This window comes from Malania oleifera, chromosome 12, assembly GCF_029873635.1.
Source record: "Malania oleifera isolate guangnan ecotype guangnan chromosome 12, ASM2987363v1, whole genome shotgun sequence".
Lineage (NCBI taxonomy): Eukaryota > Viridiplantae > Streptophyta > Magnoliopsida > Santalales > Ximeniaceae > Malania > Malania oleifera.
Window position 1 is genome coordinate 9,882,517 of NC_080428.1, and position 21,322 is coordinate 9,903,838.

The 21,322-nt window shown below is 33.5% G+C and overlaps 1 long non-coding RNA gene across 1 annotated transcript; it reads left to right on the plus strand.

Annotated features, from left to right (window-relative positions):
- Positions 1–2,289: 2,289 nt before the first annotated feature.
- Positions 2,290–3,024, plus strand: LOC131144557 (uncharacterized). Its single transcript, XR_009133839.1, has 2 exons — positions 2,290–2,593; positions 2,668–3,024. It is a non-coding gene; the product is annotated as an uncharacterized LOC131144557 (long non-coding RNA).
- The last annotated feature ends 18,298 nt before the right edge of the window (positions 3,025–21,322 follow it).

Sequence of the window (21,322 nt, forward strand, 5' to 3'; positions counted from 1 at the left end):
TATAAATAGGAAGCTCTTAACATTCATTTTTCACAAAAAAAATTTTCAAAAGAAGAGAAGAATTAATGAGTGAAATAATTAATGGTGGAGGGAGAAGTCTTGAACCTCCTACATGGCATACTAATGGTTTTTTGTCTGTTCCCAATTGTTCTCTTATTCTCCCAACCTTATCCACTTAACTAGGTACTGTTTTTGTTGACGACCTTCTTCATTGACAACTCTATTTGCAATGATCTCCTCGATATTTCTAATTGAAGTCTTTATTTTGGAAATGGTTGATCTCCTTGACTACTGTCGGCCCAGATATTCTTCACCAACATGGAATAGCTTTAAGTTGTTGAGGTGAAACACTAGATAAACTAGTAGTCTATGGCTCTTCATCCACTTTGGTTGTTCAAGTCGATAAGATGCATGTCCAACTTTTTCCATCAATCAATTGGGCCTTCATATTGTCTTAAAAGTCTTTTGTTCTTGCCACTGAGAAATCGAAATGTTTCCCATGGCACTTTTGCAAGCATTAGGTTTACAACTTCAAATTGTTGTGGTCATTGCCCTTTGTCCACCTATTTCTTTAAGTGCTTTGAAGGCTTTTTCAACTAAGCTCGAGTGACTTCTATGTTTTCAACCAGTTCTTTGTGAATTGGTATGCTTTCGATCAATTTCCACCATATGGACCGTCAATAGTGATAAGAAGAAGGAATCATACGGCGGTTGTAAATGTTTTATTTGACTCATTCATATGGTGTAAGTGGATTTATCTTAAAATGTGGGAGGTTGAGTACTATTAATGAAAATTTATCTCCTATAAATAGAGTTTCTAAGGGGTACATAAGCATCATTAATGGACTTCACCTGTTGGGTTCATTCTCAAATATGGTCATGAAACTAGGATCTACACACAATGTTGGATAATAAAATTTATTTCAACACTTGGATTATTATGTGAGAGTCATAACTTTATTTCTCTTAAGCAATCATAGTCCAAATCTAAAACCATTATTAATTGACTTTGGAGTAAAGATTATTACATGTCTCCCTAAGTGAATGTTCAATGTAAAATACACTTTTAGCATGCATAATAATTCCTCTTGGATTAACAAACTCTTTACATGCATCGTACGTTAATACTAAAATGCATTGGGGATGTAAGTGTATTTAATGTTATGGTATTTATAACTGTTATAAAATGTATCTTGGGAAAGGGAAATATACCATAGAAAGGGATATAAATCTATAATTAATTAAGTAATTGATGCATGATAAATTCAGAAAATCAAAATATTAATCCTTGAGTACACTCAAAACTTACATATGTGTCTATTTAATTTAAAGACATCATATATTTATTAAGTTCTTGTATTGTAAAATGGTCATATGTGCATGTAAATAAATCTTATGTATAACATTTTCATTTCATATCATTCTCATTCCAACTGAGTCATTCACAAAATCTAAATCTTAGGTACTTTCATTGCATTTTCCCCTTGGCGAAGCTATTTACTTTTCTATTTTCATGTACTAATCAGGAAAGTTATAATATTTGATTTGAGTACTATCATGCTGCCAAGAACAAGTTAAGAAATGTTCTTTTGCACTGCTTCATAGGTTAAGCCTAAATTGCATCGAGCTTGGATATTTTTAAAAATAGCGAGAATTCCGTATCCCAACTGTAATTGTGTTTGTACTCCTATTTGTCTTTTTATATACTTTTATGGTTGCACTAAATATGCAACAATAATTATTTTTATTTTTTAGAAAATTCATAGAATATTTACTTGAGGAGGATGATTAGCCAAGTAACTTGTGTATTTATTAATTTATCGACTAAAATACATTTTCAAACATGGGCAATACTTATCCAGACCTGAAGGATAACTTAATTAGACATTCATAAAAGTTTAATTCATAAATGGTATAATTAATTCACCAAAATTTAATCATGCCAACCACATAATTCATTTTTTTTTTTCTGGAAAAGGTAATTACGAATCTGAATAAAGGATATTACTTGCACCGTACAAGATCACAAGCGCTAATAAAGAAAAACCAAAACCAAAACCAAAACCAAAAACAAAAACAAAAACAAAAGCAAAAGCAAGAGATGAGGAGAGAGAGAATTGAAAGCAGAAAAAGACATTGCATACAGAAAGATCTGAGGAAATTTCACGTGGATATATCGTGGGAACAAATTAGAGGGTGACATTATCAATAGATATTTCAATTCATTTTCAATAAGGTATTTTTTGTTTTCTTTCTTGTAAAGCTAGAAAGGGACTGGTTTTAAAGGGGTACAATGCATATCTGCAAGAACTCTGTATGGTGAAGCCGACAGGCTCCAATAAAAAAATCTGTTCATTGAAGCTCCAGCTTTTAGATTGGTATGCGTCTTCGAATGCACGTTGGATGCTGTCACTTTACGGGGAAAAGCACTAAAGTTGGGGATCCTCTCGCTTCCTAACAAATGACAAATGAACATATTTATATATATGTTGGGATCCTGCCTCAAAGAGTATAGGCATCAATGCAACTAGTACTCTTTTCCTAGCTAACTAATGGGTTATATATAAGCGTGCATTTTGTCTGTGATTGACAGGTTAGTATATAGTTATTTCAATTTGTTGTATCTGTTTGCTGTAACCTATATATTATGTATGGTCTGGGCTGCAGTTGCAGTTCATTAATTAAGAGTTTGGCAGTGGTGACTGGTGTGGGACAGTTCTTAAATCAGCCCTAAGTTCGACGACACCACGGCTTGGAACTTGTTTTCACTGGCCACAAAGCAAACCTTTTGAGCCAAGAAAGGTGTTGCCAAGCCACTCCATCCCCTTCAAAATGCTGATCGCTTAGCCTTTGGGATCATATGTTAGCTGGTCCAAGCTTGTCATAAATCAAGAGGTCCGACGCCTTTGGGAGAGTGCATGATAAGATAATGTGTTACTGTATTTAACAGAATCACTGTCTATTATTTAGCCTCTGTGCGGTCAATTAGTTGGTGGTATCTAAATTAAACCTAAATTTTTAAAATAATGATTGCTAGTTTTGATATGAATGCATTTGCATTTTAATTACATGCATGAAAAACATGAAAATACTTAGAGCTCATTTAGGTGTGGAAAATAGTTTTCATTTTCCATTTAATTTTTTAGGATTCATAGTAGAAAGGTAGAAAATAAATAATTTGTTTAAATTTGCAAACCATATTTTCATTTTTGATTTTAGATTTTAAAATAGTCATAAAAATAATCTTCCAATTTTATATAAGGTAATATTTGAAATCATGGATTTTGGGACTTGAATTTTTAGATTTATGTGGATTTAAAAGAAATTGTATATACACAAATTAAAGTCAAAGATCAAATTTCATGCTCTCATATGCAAAGAGTTTAAAATCTAGGAAATAATGAAAAAAAATATTTTCTAACTATTTTACATAAATTTGGAAAATGAAATAATATGGTCACATTTTTTGTAATCATTAGAAAATTTTGAAATAGAAAATAAAACTATTTTTTTAGCAAATAGTCTCAAAATTATTTATTGTAATTTATTTATTTTATACTATTATTGTAAAAATGAAAAAGTAAATATTTTTTATAATTTTTTGAAAATTAAATAGAAAATGAAATCTGTTTTCTGAAACTAAACAAACCCATGGCTAGCTCTTTTTCTAATTTTATAAAATTTGTATGAAATAAATAAACAATCATAAAGGTTTTTATACTATTTGCTTGTGAAAATAGTTTCGGTTTCCATTTCTAATTTTTCAAATACTTACAAAAATGTTGCTTTATTTTTCAATTTTCTAAATTTATATAAAAAAAAAGTTAAAAATATCCTTTTAGCATTTTCTTAATTTCTAACTCTTACTTTGCATATAAAATTTCAAATCTTAAACTTTGATTTGTATGATTTATGTATTGAGATTCTTCCAAATCGACAAAAATCAATACTCAAACCCTAAAATTCATAATATCATATACTGTTTTTTATAATTTTTTTTGGGAAATTAGAAAAAAAAAATTGTATTTTTTATGATTATTTTAAAGTCTTCAAATAAAAAACAAAAAAAAAATTACTTTGTATAACTAAACAAGTTCTTTATTTTGTATATTATAAAAATTTTGGATGACTGAAAAATAAATTCAATTTAAAAAAAAATTAAAAAATTCCTCAACCCCTTATATTGTATATTCACGACAAGAAGTTCTGTAGGCATGGTTATTGAGAGAGTGATAATTTTTTCAAATTGGACCACTTCATCTATGAATCTCATGTGTGGTTGATATACCCCAAATATATCACCTACTTAGAAGATACCAGAGCACAACATTATGAGGGCAGTTACCGCCCCCAAGTCAACCGCCCGACTAGAGCAATTGACACCCGCCTTATAATAAGCAGAGTGATTCACACCAATGAGATAAGAACCGGAAAGATTCACGCCCACACCATAACTCGCCAATAAATGGCATTACACCATTGGGTCAACCTCTATCACTATAAATAGGGATTTGGAGAAAAGGTTAAGGTATCTCATCCTAACATACTTTATTGTTACATAAAAATCTCTCAAGTCCATCCCTTACTTAGGCATCAGAGAGGTCCCCTAGAGTACACCTTAGGTCCTCTAAGCCACTTTTATTTGTCTCTTTTCAAGTGGTCGTGATCAAGGATCGATTTGTGAAGATTGTTCATCAATTTTCAGTTGCAACAGTTGACACCATCTGTGGGAACTTCTTGAGAGGTTTTCTCTTTCAATCCTTGATCATGACTACATCAAATAATTGAAGGTCAACGATGCTTTGGCTCGATTGAGATCGTCCGAAATGCCATCGTCCGACACCTAGATGTACTCGATGCCATCTGATCCATCACCGATCGGGACCCTACCTAGCGCAAACTCTTCATTCGCGGCCTTGGATGGGACACTACCATCAAGAACCTCTGAAATCTTTTCTCCACCTACGGTGACCTCGAAGAAGCCATCGCGATCCTAAAGGGTACAGGTTTATTACGTTCGAGCATGTCAATGACGCTTTGCTCGCATTGAAGAAGTCAAGTAAGAAAATCGATAGATGAATAACCAGAACTTAGCTTGCGATATTGTGAAATTTCGGATCTAATGCGAATCCGACTACAATTGATGTTTCTATGCACAAGATTTATGTAACCAACGTGCCTATTCTCAAGGTATGATTTTTTTCCCCTTCATACAATAATAATTCTTAAAAAAAAAAAAAAAAAAAAAAAGCAAATAGATGTCACAGTTTCAATGCTTGAAGAACTCCGCCTTAATGACTAATAATAATTAATAGGATGTTCAAGTTATTTAATTGATTGAGCAATGACCTATGCACCAAATGTATAGTGAGGTCATGACAACTGCACTGCTAGTCAAATAAACAAAGTCAAGCTTTGAAATTTCAATGGGTTGGCCGAATGCACCATGGGGTCGGAAATAATGACTCTTGCACATTCATGTGCACTGAACAGTACTTTGAACAGTGAATTTAAAATTGCAATTGGAAATTGAGTTGAAATTGCAATGCACACTGAAATTGCACAATTATACCAACTACAATCGGCAAAATCCCAAACAACAAAACCGAGCTCCTTAGTGATATCCTATCGAGCTCCTAGAGCCCAATCATCTGAACAATCCACATCATAATCAAAACAAACAGTAACAAAATCACCGTCGTCAATGGTAGACATCTCGTAGATCTCAATCTCAAACTTTAATCTACCACTGCACTCAAAACCTCATGTCCAAAAAATCCAACATGGGACTTATGGATCAACTGGGATACAATCGAATAATATGAGTTTATAAACCCCACAAATGACACAAACGACACGAAAATAGTCTGCAAAATCTATAACACTGCACACTCACTTGCAGTTCCCTTTGCCGCAAATAATCGAACACTTGGTGCATACACGTCCAAACCCTTTGAAACAAATCCATCCCGAACCGATTTCAAATCTTAACTCATATTGAAAATACCAGAGCTCACATCTTTAACCCCAATGAAATCAAAGCTGCAAGAACCTATCGAATTGGGCAATCATCCTGGCATCATAAATTACCAAAGCACAACTCATTAGGTAAAGAAGAATTGGTCCAACTGACGAGCAACGCTCGTGAGGCCAGAAGACTGCCCAAAAAATGAGCATAGCACATTAATCAAGGAAGAATTTTTTGGGTTTTCAAACTCTTTCATTTATGAATTCTCTTAAGCATTCATAAGGAGTATTTAATGCTATGTGGGTTTGTCCCACATTGGAAAGAATGGAAAAGGAAAAGTCATTAATAAATGATAAGGTGGAATAATCTCTTAAAATTGGTTAAGAGATAGTGCTAGTGTGTACTCTAGTGCACCCTAGGATGGTGCTTCACACCATTCGCACAAGCGCATGTGGCGTGGGCTGTAGGGCTCTAGTGGCGCATTTAGTCGGCATACAAGCACTTAACACTTTACACTCTTACATCGTTGCAAGATCGTGACCATTGATCATGATCGGATGGCTTAAAATTAATCTTATATTTTTTTTTATAAGATCAAGTGGTGCGATCTGAACCGTATAAATAATTTAATAGTCAGAATAATTGATTTTCTCGAATATCTTGACCATGGTGGACCAGGAGACCTTGGAAGTATGACCAGGTCTACGGAACACAAAGAAAGAATTAAATATACCAAGGTTAAACCAGGGTGCGACCAGGTCGACTCCTGGTCATAAATCTGCTTCACGAATGACTGCTAATTAAACAGATTTGAACAGATGTAACCTTTTAGAAAAAGGCATAATTCTGTCTATTTAAAGACAGAATTTACTCCATGAATATTTAGAAATATTCAATCATTCTCTCTTTCTTTTTCTCTCATAAGGTTTTCACAAATTATATTTTATTCAATCCTGGGTTCTATTTTCTGTAGAAATAGAATTCCAGAAATTTGTTCAAATTCCTCTAAGGGTGTTTGTGATCAATTTTTTGTTTGTGTATAACACAAACTGATGTCAGATTATATTCTAAAGTTTATTGTATCCTAAAAACGTATTTACTAACTCAATACATACCTGAAATTGGAATAGCTTTACCAAGAGGGGGGTGAATTGGGATTTAAAAATTTTATTCCTCCTTTTTAATACCTTTTGTGTTATAACAATAATCAATCCTTAAATACAATCAAAATTAATTCAGAGTAATCATAATCAAAGTAAAATTATCAACCACTCAATTCTTGTAATAATAGCCATATATCAATATGAAAATTTGCTGAACTTGTATAAGCCTTGTAACACAATTACACTTCTTCCCAATGTTTAGCTTTTAAATAAACTTTCAGTATAATAAGTTAAGGCAGATCAACCAATGTAGTCCCTTTCGGTTTCCGCAATCAATGTTGATCAAACCAAAACAAATTACCTTCTGATCTATTTAACAACCGAACACTCAGAATTTATTAATTTTAAAGCAACCACACAGATTGTAACTTTTTCTGAAAAATAAAGAGTAGGGAAGAGAAAGAAGAACACAGGGTTTTACGAGGTTCGGCTTCAACACAGCCTATGTCCTCGCCCTTGGCAAAATTACCAAAGGATTCACTATCACCATTCCTTTACCAAGCAGAACAATACCAGTTACAACACTCCTTGGATAAGGTTAGAGCCCGCTTTCTCCAAAAAATATCCCCTTGTTTGGTCCAACGATTTAGCACTCGAACCGTCAATCAATCTGTTACAAAGATATAAAACAAGGTGTACAAGAATTGGCTCCTCAAAGACCTTATTAGTACAAATTGAAAAACTATGTACTTCAATAAATTCAGAATATGAAAATTCAATATAAAGCTTTAAAGATTTATCACCATAAGTATCTTTCAATAAATGAAAGAATCAACAATCGATGCACAATCCCAGTGAGAAACTTAGCAAGACTTCAAAGATTTTCGTGAGTGATGAGAGCAATAGAAAGCTTACAGAATTTAAGAAAGCTTTCAAAATTTCAGTAAGCTTTGAGAGGGTATGATAGCTGAATTGATTTTGGTGTCTAAATTAATGAACCTTGAGGTATTTATAGATATAGAAAGACTTCTTGCTTGTTCCCCAAGTTTACTTGGAGTAGGGTCCAAGTTGTAAATTAGTTTGGGCTTCAAATAATTTAAATTTTAAAAATATGCCCGTTAGAAAATTTAAAATCTATCGCGATCCAAACGATTGTGTAGTCACTGGCAATCAGCTGTCCATGTATTAAAATTCACAAACAGAGAGGTGGCAATCGCCTATCCTCAAAGTGGCAATCGTCTGTCTTCAAAGTGGCAGTCCTCTATCACCAAAACAACTCAATTTTAAACCATACTCAGAATAGTGGCAGTTGGCTGACAAAACATGCATAGACGTCTGAATTTTCAATGGCAGTGTTCTGTCAGCTGGTTGACAGTCGTCTGTCAGGCTTTTGTTCTTCTTAGTTTAGGTTTTTTAACTTGTCAGTCATCTGTCCTTATATAGACAGTCGTCTGTCAGCTGGTTGTTTCTCTTTTCAAGTCATTTTTGATTTCTCTCTCTTTTGTTTAATTAACCTTGGAATTTTAACTTGTTTTAATTTTGAAAAAACATGTTCTAAGATTTTAAAACTTCGGATTCTAAGTGTGTCTTTGCCTAATGAGCTTCAAAATGAAAATTCATATTTGAATCAACTTTGTAGTACTTACAAAACTTGTTCTATAAACACATTTGACACTTCTTTGCTTTGAGTCCTTTTAATGCTGCTCTTTAAACTTTCAGACTTCTATGAGCTTTCATTATGGATCTCTGGTATTCCTGTGTGACTTTTCTTGTTCGTTGATCCTTGTAAGCTTTCATGTCAAGGTATGTGAAATTTGAGCAAATCATCTTTACCTGAAATAATATCACTTGGAAACACATTAGATAACTTTACTTTTTTATCATCAAAATCAAGAGTTTATAAGCTTAACTAGGCCAACAATACCAATCTGGTGGGGGCAAATATCATTTAAGGAAAACGATATTGTAACGTGCCTTGAAACATTTTCTGCCCTGTGGCATTTTATACATTTATTATTCTTCAAAAAACATGACATCTTAGATGCTCTTGTATTCTATCTCTTCCTAATAGCGAAATTCTCTTGTCATGTTCTTCTGTGGATGTAGGCCATAAGCCAAACCATATAAATCATGTGTCTGGTGTCACACTTGTCAATCATAATAGTATTATTTACATCTACTTCATTAGTATTTTTTAATTTTCATAAGAAACAATATTATTAAAGAACTAGGCGTCTAATTATGTATACTATAAAAATCAGGAGTTAATTACAAAGGGAGTTCTTTGAATTGATGATAAATAGAAATTGAATTGCTGCATTTCCTTTGCATACTGCAACTTTCTGTACAAATTTTATTGTTGTGAATGGGGTAGAAAATGGCAGCCATCACTGTGTTAGATGGTGGGTAGATGAAATGGTAATCATTTCATGGAGTCCTATAACTGTTTAATAAATACCAATTATCTCCCAAAGTTTGTTCATAGCTCCAATTTCTTTGATGACCATTTTCAGAAAATGATGGAACTATTAGCTTTCTTTGGAATACTCATACAGATCTTGAGGCAGTGTTTGGAAGTTTAGATTTGCTTAGATTTATTTGAATTTAGAAGAAATTCAATATAATTTTATACTACATTTTTTTTAATTGATATAAATTTAAATTCAAAACCCAAAATCCATGCTCTCAAACACTGGATAAATAAATTTATTAATGCTCTTCTAGATGCAGGAAAAATTAATATCATTTTATTTATTATGTCTGCAGTCTGTAGGATTTATTGGTGCTATCGTTTTTATCCATGCTACTCTGCGGTTCATCTCTTCTAGTGTGGCTCTGGTGTACATCATTGTCGTGTTTGTAGCTCAGCACTTGTGCTCCTGCATATACCATTCCGAACTCAACTAACTTATATATATATATATATATATATATATAACCATTATAAAGTTTGTGATAGATTTTATTTCTATTTATCTTTTGTTTTTTGTTGTTAATGGAGCTCATTTTTTATGCTTCCAATTTCACTCTGTTAATGTTAGAAAACTAGAAGAGAACATAAAAGAATTTCCTGCGTTAGGAATAAATCTGCGTCCGTACAAGAGAAAGCCCATGTCAATAGGGAAGCCCATGTCAATAGGCCTATTGTACGCCAAATATGGAAACACAACTGTAAAAAAAGACTCGGCTTATTGTGCAGTAGTTCATATTCTTCTATGGACAGTACGCTAATTTGTAACTTGGGTTGAATTGCATATCAAATTGCAGTAAACTTAAAAGAGCTGTAGCCCCCTCCCTATTATTTCTTTGGAATATTAATCATTTAAATGCTTAAATTAGGTAAGCGTAATTAATGTACGAAAGCAGAATAAAATGATAATAACGAACCACAGAGATGATACTGGAAGTTCAACCTATATATTACATTATTCTTATTTAGTTTTTCATGGTTTAATTTTATATAAAGCACGAGAAAAAGAATAAAATGAGGAATAATCAACTATATATATGTATCAGTGATACTGGAAGTTATCTCTTGATAGACCAAAAGACTTATGGAGATTTTTTTTTTTTTTTATTGTGCATTGGATGTCACCCAGGAACCGAAAGGACCTCTTCTATTTTCCTCAGCATTTGAGCATTTGAAGCAAAATTTTATCATGGACGTGTAGACATGCGTCAAAGAAAGAGGCCTTGCGGACGTTGCAGAGAACCAGTCATACCATACTCTTCAGACTATTGTTTTGTCACGAGTATTCCTTCCATCAGATGTAAAGGACAACATTGACCAGCTGAGTGGATTCAAATACTGCAGCAGATACACTGAGGGAAAAGACATGAAAAAAAAAAAGGAAATTCTTCTATTCTACGTATGCTTTTATAACCTAAGTTTTTTTTTTTTTTTTTTTTTTTTATATATTAGTGTAAAGAATCAGCAGCAATCAGTATGGCATCACTAATGCTTGTCCTGTCTCTGCAAAGTCTTTGTACATAGATCTAAAAAATCATAGTGATTGTGGATATTTTTTTGATATTGCTTTAGACTGTTGGTGAGTCTCTCATCTTTTGAGTTAATGGTTGATTCAGTTAGTTGCAGTCTTGTGCATTCTGGGGCAGCAGCATGCAACTCAATCTAAGTTTTTGTTGCATTTGGTTAATGGATTTACCTCTAGAGAGTAAATGGCTCTCCTTCGCTAGATGCTTTGCATTAAATACGTGTGGTATGCCTTTCTAAGGTTGCAGATTCATTGTTATAAGGAGATGGTTTCTTGTGACAATTACATTCATTCTTTATGAAGTTTTAATTATCCTCAACAAGTAATATATTGGAGCCTAGATTGAGGTATCTCCTTTTAGTTTTCCTATTATCTCTAAATTTTTGCGAAGTATAAGGGCTTTTCTTTTTTATTTGTTGGATAAGTCTTTATCAAAAGATAGCTTCCTTTGTTTTATGGATTTTTTTCCTAACGCATGCCTAAAATGTTAGTGTTGTACAATAAGTTTTGAATTTGCTGTTTCTACCATTGATCTCTTAAATTCTCTTAGTTTCCCATTTGTGCAACCATACAATGGATCACATATATGTAGTTTTTTCCTATTAATTTTTGTAGCTTTTGTAATTGATCGGGCTATTTAGGTATAGGCTTTCTGTTATTATACTTATATTCTTAAAAAAAAAAATTTCTCTTTTTCCCCCTTTTCTTTGTGTGAAGATATTCTTTTTGTTGAAAATAGATTTTGATGATTGAAAAAATAAGTATTTTATCTCTTAATGTTTCATATGATGGAATACTTTGAAGATGTAATTATAAAAAATAAAAAAAATTCATACGAGCCCTAATAATTAGTTGCATTGTAAGAAGCTTCATGAGAGGCATTACATGAAGCTTCATGAGAAGCATTATAAGAAGTTTTATGCAAAGTAGTTGTGACACCTAGTTTAGATGACCCATTTGGTTTGCCAACATTTGGTGAACCAACCCTTGGCTACTTTACTTACCCTTTTTATTTACAACAGAGTCACCACTTTATTTTGAAATTTTAAAAAGTAAAATAAATGAAAACTTTTCTTAGAAGAAATTCAGTTCAAGTGTACCATTGTGAATAAGGAAGGTAAACTTTAAAATCTTTCTCATTTGAGATTTAAAAGGTTTAGCACCCTAAAGCATTAATTCCAAGAATGGTTGTAGAACTCAACCTATGTAGGTCCCACTTAAAAATTCAAAAATTTAAGTAAAATGTTGAAAAACAACCCAAAAATATACTTACACGATCAACTGAGTGACCGCTTGTAGTTTAAGTCACTACAAAAAAACTGGTTTTTAGTGACGAAAGTATTAGGGACGGTTCCAATTTTGTCTATAAAAGCGACATATTAATGATGGTTTTTAAAAACCGTCACTAATAAGTCACCTTTAGTGACAAAATTGGAACCGTCACTAATAAAATTGTCACTAAAAATCATTTTTCCTGCTCAAACAATTGCGGAAAAATATTGGCGACGGTTCTTACGGTATTAGTGACGATTTCAAAACGTCACTAAAAGGCCATTATTAGTGACGATTTATCATTCGTCACTAATAGTATCATATTAGTCATGGTTCCCTATGCCGTTACTAATAATGCTTGTTGACTAAGAAAAAATCAACAATATTAGTGATGGTTCTTATAAATCATCACTATTTGACTTGTATTAGTAACAGTATATTAAACCGTCACTAATAATTCATTTGTTGACTAGAAAAAGTCAAATGTATTAGTGACGGTTTATGCAAACCGTCCGTACTAGTCTATTATTAGGGACAAATTTATTAAACCGAGACTAATATAGTTTTTTATTTAAAAAATATTTAAAATTTTTATTTAATTATATTAGTGACGGTTTATGAAAACCGTCACTAATAGTCTATTATTAGCAACGAAATTATTAAACCGTCACTAATAAGCTTCCCTATTTTACTTTCTCACCAATATCAGCAACTGTTCCAATTGGAATTCTACTATGAAGATAGTCTCCTATTGGCTCATCTGAATTGTAATTATCTTCATGAGCAACCCACCCATGTATAGATATTTGAACCAAATTGCTTCTTTTGCATGCATCCCATTCCTTTTTAGTGCTATGATAATGAACAACTTCAAAAGATCGCTCAAACTCTATGGCATTTAAAAAATTAATTCATCATTGCAGAACTTGACCAAAACATCCTTGGTCTGTACACGGTCATTCCAAAGGTATCAACTTCAAAATGTTTAATTAAATTAAGAGAATCTTGGAAAAATACTTTGAAACTGACCTAACTAATGAGTCGTACCTCTTAAACTCAAAAGCAAAATGATCTATATTTGGCCAATTCGGAACTGGAATTGTTCTTAACATAGTGGACGAAAAAGATGGAAGAGATGGCATCTATGTAATAGTGAATATTGGTTGAAAAGATTCTCCAAATTTAAACGTTTTTAAGTTCATACCTTTTGATGTGACCGTGTACATGACCAAGGAAGATCAATGTGGGGTGAAGTTCTGCAATGATTGGACTAGTTTTTGAAAAGAAATAGAGTTTGAGAGATGGGATGCATGAAATTAATAACAGCTGCTGATATTGTTTGACCAATAAGCAACTTAACACCACATGCAAATGAGAATCTAGATGAGTTAAAGATAAAATACAATGAGAAGGGATTTAAATAATAAAGAGGAAGGGAAATGGAAACAGTAACTGAAGGAGGAAGTCGACTTCGTCGACGAACGCGAAGCATTCGTTGACGACATTGCACTTTGGAAGGAATAACCGAGGGAAATTATCAGGGCCTCGTCAACGAACACAGGGGATTCGTCGACGAGGAAATACCGAGAGAGGTTTTGGGCAGTCTGAATTTCGTCGACAAGGAGTGGGGTTTGTCGACGAAATTATTAAAGTACTCGTCGACAAGATGACGTGGCTCGTCAACGAATCCAGCCCTATAAATAGTGAAAAACTTGGATTTTGATGAAATTCAGCGCAGAAACTCGCTTTCTCTCTCTCCTCCCTTCGGCTCCCTCTCCTTCTCTCTTCGATTTTGGGCCGAATTTCCACCAGTTCGACTATCTGAAGTCACTACGACGCTCCTGGAGAAGTTCTCTCCATATCTACCAGAGCGGATCGTCAGTGGAGCTGAGTTGAAATTCGCCCCTAAGTTGAGGTAAGGCTTTTTATGCTAAATTTGGTCTTACCATAGTTGTAGGAAATGATATTTACAAAGAAATACTGATGTTTAATTCTGAGGGTTGTCGTTTTTAGGGCATTGATCAGGAAACCCTACGGGTGTTAAACCGAGATTTTTAGGGGCTTTCTCAGTAGTCAGGTAAGAGAATAAACTAAAGCAATTATTTTTCACGCAAATTACTATTATTCATAAGCAAATTGATTTTCTAAAAAATATGTACAATATTTGGATATTATGGAATAAATGCATATTTGGAAAAATACTGTTGTTGTATGGAAATTATGATTTTAGAATGAAATGTATGATTTACTCAACTTTGGGTGGCATGAATGTTATTTTTCATGAAAAGTATTATGAAATGGAAGATTTTGCGAGTAAAGCATGTTTTCAGGTAATATGAAATGATATAGTATGTTATGATGATTTTGACAAATACATGATAATTGATTTATTTTCATAATATATATACCTGAAATGATTTCGGCGCGAGGCCGTGTATATATGAAATGATTTCGGCACGAGGCCGTATTTATGAAATGTTCGGCGTAAGGCCGTATTTATGAAATATTCGGCACGAGGTCGTATCTATGAAATTATGAAAGATATACATTATCATGTATTATATGTTATCAGAACCCGGATGTTAGTTTAGTTCAGGAGCTCGGTACCGTAGCTTATAGATCAGATATCTATGATCAGATTGGTGCTAACCACCCCACGAGGGGGTGGGAGATGGATAGTCGATGTGGCTTTCAGTAGAATGTGGACGTCCACCTGACAATCCGGACCAGGGTGTGGCGGGTCCATCATACTTACAAACATTTTTGACTCGGCAGTGGTCAGCCAGCCATTGTCGAGTCCCGCCTTCAGGCTACACAACTCGTCATGGGGGGTAATACATGACATTAACTAGCTATTCATCCTGAGTATGTTTTCAGTATTATCAGATATAACAGACAATTTATGAATGATATGAGTTACTAGAAAAATATGAAAGTATATGATGATTCAATATGTTATGACGAATGTTTACAGATATATGAAATGTATTGTATATGTATAATAGCATTATATATTCATGTTGCCACACAGCTGTATTTAGTTTATTTTCCCTTATTGAGAAGTGTCTCACCCCCGAATATTAAATGATTTTCTAGAAACCCAGAGAGATCGACGAGTCAAGGCCGCCATTAAGTGAATTGAGCTTCCCTATTAGAAGGGTAAGCGTTGATCTAGGATCAAAAGATTTTTTTTGTTGTATGATCCTAGGGTTATTTTGATGTTTTGGAGGTTGTATTTAAATACAGTATTTTGGTGATGTAGTAAACTCTAGTATCATGTAATTAATGGTTTGATGGATGTAAATTATTTTTACTGCTGCTTAGGTTTCCTCTGTTTATGTCAGGCTATCCCCACTACCCACGGGTTCGAGTTGATGTTATTATTATTTATGTTTATTATGTGATAAGTTAAGTAGGACGTTACATTCATCATCTGCAAAAGACTTTTTTAACTTCTTTGAGACAGACTTTGTAGTAGTATTGTGCAAATTAAGGTTTCATGGAAGCATTACTCATTTTTAGCTTCTTGAATGAATTAAGTCTACATATCTTTTCTCACTTTTCCTAAAAGAAGCAACCTCTTTCAAATATGAAGGAAAGATTTAAATGTATGGCCATGGATTGGGAATATTGTTTTTATCATAGTGGACGAAACATAATGGAAGAGTTGTCATTGATAGTGAATATTGGTTGAAAAGATTCTCTAAATTTAAGTTCATGCATTTTGGAATGACCGTGTACAGAGTAGGGTCGAATTAAGGTGTGGCAAAGGAATGCAATGATTGGACTAGTTTTTTAAATATGCAATAGAGCTAGTTTGAGAGATCTTTTGAAACTGTTCATCATATACAGTAACAAGGAATGGGATGCATGAAGGAGAAACAACACGCTTTCTTCAAATGTCTATGCATGGGTGGGTTGCTCGTGGAATTAAGATGATTACAAGTCAGAGTTTGTCCTATATTTATGGGACTAGAGCCCCTACACATATAGCTTATCCCCCAAGGCAAAGTTCCACTTTCAACATTTGAGGAAGATTTTTCCAGATTCTTTGAGATGCACTTTGTAGTATATATTGTGCAAAGGTTTCGCGGAAGCATTACTCATTTTTAGTTTTAACTTCTTGAATGAATCAGGTCCTGAAGATCTTTTCTCACTTTTCCTAATAGAAGCAACCTCTTCCAAATCTGAAGGAAAGATCTATATGTCTGGCCATGGACTAGGATTATTGTTCTTAACATAGTGGATAGAAAAAAATTAGGAAAGATAGGAGTTGTTGCTGATATATATTGTCTAAGAAGAAAGACCGTCAGTAATAGTCTTTATATTAGTGACGGTTTTGATCAACCCGTCACCAATCATTCAACTTAGTTAAGCAGCTAATCTATTAATTTTATTAACAAAATTAATAAAATATAAAATAGTGACTAAATGGTTATCAAAACACTTCAGAGTAGCTTTAATTTATATTTAAATTTGTAATTAATTATTAATTTAGTTAACCAAATTAAAAAATATATTAATTGAAACGATAACCGATGAACCGAAAATTGGTAAAAATGTAACCGATGAATCGAATCGACCCCATTTATTGACCAAACCGAATTGACCAAAATTGATCACTTAATTCGGTGAATTTGATTTTCTTGGAATTATACATGCTCGCCCCTAATTGGTACAACATTTTTATTTTTAATTTTAAATGGCATACTATTAGTGACGGTTTAGGAGAATCGTCACTAATAACAGACCATTACTAATGGTTTAGGAGAACCTTCACTAAAAACAGACTATTAGTGACGATTTTAAGAGTTTTAATGACAGTTTTAAAACTGTCACTAATAGTATGATTAAAATCCCCAATTCCCCGAGCTCTCCCTCCATCATTTCCCCTCCCTTTCTTTCCCTCCCTCGGTTGCTCGCCATTGCTTGCCGAACTGTTAGCTTTACCATAATCCCAAGAAGGGGTGAATTGGTATGTTCAAATTTTATCCCCTAGGTCAATCCCCTAACAGTAGTATTACACAAGCCTAAGGTCAATCTAGTGCAGATAAAGTAAATCAATATAAATATACAACATAAATTAAATAATGCAAATAAATTAACCAAGCATGCACAATAAAGCAGTAAAGGAGACGACACTAAAAATGTTATCGAGGTTCGGCAAACTACCTACGTCCTTGCCTTGGCTAACAAGCACAAGGATTACCACTATAAGCTCACTTAGCGGGTAGAGCAGCACCTAAACAACTAGGTCAATTAGCACAGAACTGACCCCAACCTTTACATACAATCCTTACCGGACTGGATTACCGCCCCCTCAGGCCACGCCTGGAATACAACGGTATTTTCACAATACAAATAGGGTACAATGATTATGCTTCTCAATCAAGCAAATATGTACCAAATATAATCAATCAACCACACATCAACAATATAGGTAATGTAAGCTCAATGATGTGATTTTTGTGCAAGCAACACTCAATAAGATATGATCACAAGTATGCTCAAGAGTGTATAAACAAGCTATTTCTTTGAAACAATATATTCAAATCTCAATAATAAATCGGGGTTTCAAAGATGTCAATCAAATATCCAAAACAACTCAAAAATATTTTCTTCAATGAAATAGGCACAAGAGTTGTTTGAAAATATTATAGCTTCTAAAAAATATTTGCACACCAAAAACATAGCTAAAGGAATCTTGCAATGACAATGCAAAGGTCCTCAAGCTACTGAGTTTATCCCAACACAAAATTTATTAAACTTAAATCTATGGGATAAACTTTGCTTAACTCCCCAAAAAAAATCAATCAAGCAAGCAAGAGTGATGGGAGTATTAAGCAATCTATACTAAGCAATAGAACAACAAGAAGCTCTCGCAATGCTAAGATTGATCAAAGGAATGAAGGTATGAGAGTATTTGGAAGTATTATAGGCAAAATAGGATTTTGAGTTTGAGAGGATTTCTTGCTAATGATTTTTGCTAATCTGATGCTAATCTATACAAATGAACTTCTATATATAAAAGTAGGCCAAATTATGACCGTTTACAACATCTAGGGTATTACTAGAATTGTTTTAAAATAGTTTAGAAATTTTACCCCTATTTAAACATTTTAACCTCGGTAAAAAAATAAGCAACCCAAGAGTTTTCAGGTGGCTAAACCTTGGTTCTATTGCCCGAACAGACTTAGTAGAAAAAGTCACTTTTGAACATTCGAATGCCTGAGTGTACGTTTGGTATGCTGAAATAAGGCGATTCCATTTTGTCTACGATTCAATTAACCGAACTCAAGTGTTCGATCGCCCGAGGCCATTTTGAACGTAAAGTTCGATTAGCTGAGTTGGTGATAACGGTCAAATCAACAGTTTGGTCACTCGTGGATGGTGTATTCATTTTGGTTCGGTCGCCTGAAACCAAGTCAACATGTTGACTTGTCCACGGTTCGGGCGCTCGATGTGTTTTGAACACAAAGGATTCGATCATCCGACCTCTTTCATTTTTTCCTATTAAGTCCATTAACAGTTCAATTTGTTCCCCTGATATTATAAGTGATTATAGGGACTATTTTGTGCATTTGTGTTGGAACCTAAGGTCTCTCTAAGGTCTATGAACTTACAATTAGCCTATATGCATGATATGCAGAGATTTATTACAGACCTTTTTCCCTAAATACTATTATAGACCCAAACTGAATAATAATGAATTACAATATAAAATGATCTTCAGGGTCTTCATACTCTACTTCATGTGCCATCAAAGTATCTGCAAATATAAACCTACACATAAACTAGATAGCCATCAAATACTTGAGTATTTGTCATTATCGAAACCGGGTGTAACCTATGAGGTCAACATTCCCCCCCCCCCCCCCCTTTTTGATGATGGCAAATACACCATGCAAAAAGTGGGTATTGCCTAGAAAGTTTCCCCCTGACAATATGCATAATGTAAAAGAATTTTTAATGCAAATAATTTTCAAGTACTAAGTACTACTACCCAATTTTTGCCTGTCATCTCTATCTTCCCCTTTTGGCTATAGCAAAAAGGGCTATGAAATAAATAGTCATAGGCATTGGGTATGATACATTAATACACAAGATAAGTTTGGGAAATTTTTTAAAAATTTAGGCAGCATGTCGTTTGAAAATAGGAGAAAATAGGACATTTTCCCAAAAATACATATATAAAAATGACCTGTTTTGAGTTTTAAGATTAATAGTTTATCCACAACTACTTAACTCAAACAGTTCCACTATGATCAAGAGGTGAAACATAAATACAATTATCATCATGCAGTAGATATGAGAATTATGCATTGCAAATTACAAACAAATTCATAAAGTCTAAATCAATTAAAGATACCAATTGTTATATTAATTGTTAGATTTAAGATTTGTTAGAAGGCTCCCCCTAAGTTTATGCAATGTATCAAATATCTAGGAAGCATCTCTACTATGCATAAGACCTAGTTCACGCCTCATTTGTATGAACCTATCTTCTAGAAGTGGTTTAGTGAAAATGTCAGCCCATTGTTCATTTGTGCATACAAACTCAAGTGCCACATCCCCTTTCTGCACAAGATGACAAAGGAAATGATATCTAATCTCAATATGTTTAGTTTGTGAATGTGAGATAGGATTCTTTGAGATATTAATTGCACTAGTATTATCACATTTAATTGGTATTGTATCGTAGTGCAACTCAAAATCCACAAGTTGCTGCTTCATATATAGAGTTTGAACACAACAACTACCAGCCGCAATATATTCTTCTTCGGCTGTGGATAAGGCAATTGAGTTTTGTTTCTTGAAGAACCAAAAAATCAGAGATTGTCCAAAATAGTCACAAGTGCCACTAGTACTCTTCCTATCGACCTTACTACTGGCAAAGTTAGCATTAGTATAACTCACAATCTCAAAGGTAGTATGCTTAGGATACCATAAGCCTAACTCAATAGTTCCAACTAGGTACCTAAGAATTCGTTTGACTGCTAATAAATGAGACTTCTTAGGAGAGGCCTGAAATCTAGCACACATGCATACACTAAACATAATATCAGGCCTACTAGTTGTAAGATATAGAAGACTCCCAATCATGCCACGATACAATTTCACATCAACAGGCTTCTTTACTCATCTTTATCAAGTTTGATGGAAGAACTCATAGGAGTACCAAGAATTTTACTATCTTCCATATTAAATTTCTTTAGCAAGTCTCTGACATATTTAGATTGGTATATGAAAGTCTCATATTTAGCTTGTTTAATTTGCAGCCCTAAAAAGAAACTAAGTTCACCCATCATTCTCATTTCAAATTCACTTTGCATGCATTTGGCAAATTCATTACACAACTCATCATTAGTGGCTCCAAAAATGGTATCATCAACATAAATTTGAACAATAAGCATATCATTATTTTTGGATTTGATGAAAAGTGTAATGTCAATTTTGCCACGGGTAAACTCATTTTCTAGTAGAAAACTAAGCCTCTCATACCAACCTCTAGGAGCTTGTTTTAATCCATATAAGGCTTTGGACAACTGGTATACATGATCTGGATATTTATGATTTTCACAATCAGGTGGTTGTTCTACATACACTTTTTCATTAATATAGCCATTAAGAAATGCGCTTTTAACATCCATTTGATATAATTTAAAGTTTTTAAAAGTAGCATGAGAAAGTAGCATACGAATGGCTTCCATTCTAGCAACAAGAGCATATGTTTCATCAAAATCTATTCCTTCCTCCTAATTATAACCCTAGGCAACTAGTCTAACCTTATTCCTAGTTACTAACCCATTCTCATCTTTCTTATTTCTATATACCCATTTAGTTCTAATAATTATATGATCATTAGGTCTAAGAACTAGGGACCACACTTTGCTTCTTTCAAATTGATTAAATTCTTCTTGTATAGACATCACCCAAGAATCATCTTCTACGGCTTCTTTAACATTTTTAGGTTCTTCTTGGGA